This window comes from Hylobates moloch, unplaced genomic scaffold (genome assembly GCF_009828535.3).
Source record: "Hylobates moloch isolate HMO894 unplaced genomic scaffold, HMol_V3 SCAFFOLD_16918, whole genome shotgun sequence".
NCBI lineage: Eukaryota > Metazoa > Chordata > Mammalia > Primates > Hylobatidae > Hylobates > Hylobates moloch.
In genome coordinates this window covers 1-1,127 of record NW_026669193.1, presented here as the reverse complement: position 1 = coordinate 1,127, position 1,127 = coordinate 1, and the positions used below count along the sequence as shown (strand labels likewise).

Below are 1,127 nucleotides of genomic sequence, written 5' to 3'. Positions count from 1 at the left end.
CCAGGGCACCGACTAGGGTGGGGAAGAGGAGAGTCGGAGCCAGGGGGGCGGGGGGCTGGGGCCAGCAGAACCAGGCTTCAGGGTCCCTGAAAGCCAGAGTGAGCAGGAGGTGGCGGTACCTTCAGATACTGGGCAGCCCTCTGCACGCTCCAGCCGTGGCTCTGCAGGGCCGCCTGGCACTCTTCTGTGGTCACCCCATGCACCATGGCCTGCAGCTGGGCACACCCACCCCCGTCAGCACCACTAGGGCCCACCGCTCCAGGCCCCTTGGGCCCTGCCCCACCTCGCCCACAGCCAGGCTGGGTGCTCACCATCTGGATCTTGTCTGCTGGCCGGCCCGGCTCTGGCCCGTCGCCAGGGCAGCCCCTCTGTGGCAGCCGAGCAGTGGCCCTCGGGGCTGGCGGCCGGGCCCCTGGGTTGCTGTTGTTGGTGGAGAAGTTGGCCTTAGGGTCCAAGGCAGCCTGGGGCATCGGCCGCACGGTGGCCTTGGGGCGGCGGGGGCCGGGGTGCTGGGTGGGGGCAGCAGCAGAGGCACAGGCAGGGGGGCCGGCTCCTCGGGGCTCTGGGCCTCACGCAGGAAGCGCTGGTAGCGCTCCAGGTAGGACGGTCGCTCGGGCAGCAAGTAATAGTGGGTGCTGCTGACCTTCTTGCCGTCCCGGACGATGGGCAGGATGCAGGGACCGGCCCGTGGGCCAGGCGCCTGGATCACCTGGGGGGTGGCGTACTTGGGGTCTGAGGCAAAGCTCTGGGTGGTGGGCATGGTCTTCCCAGGTGAGCTGGAGAGCCGGGGTGGCAGTGGGGAGCTGCCAGGTGGTACCAGGGGGCTGGGTGTCCTCGAGCCTTGAGGGGACAGGGGCTCCCGCGGAGGCACCCGGGGAGGGGAGGCAGGTCCAGGCCACCGACCGGTCTCCTCCTCGCCCGAGGGGGCTGGAGACAGCTGGACGTGTGGGCGCACGGGCCGAGGGGGGATGGGTACCCGAGGGGGCACCTGGGGCTTGTCGTCACCCCCCGGGCTGGGAGAGGGGGCCGGGGAGCCGGCCGGAATCTGCAGCTGCCTCATGCACTCCTGCTGCAGCGCCTGGAAGATCTGTGCGGTCTGCGCGGAGCTGGGCGGCTTGGCCCCCCCC

General features: G+C 71.3%; 1 pseudogene; it reads right to left on the bottom strand.

The window, feature by feature from the left end:
- Nucleotides 1–119: 119 nt before the first annotated feature.
- LOC116465971 (activated CDC42 kinase 1-like) lies at nucleotides 120–1,123 on the bottom strand (annotated as a pseudogene).
- Nucleotides 1,124–1,127: the final 4 nt, after the last annotated feature.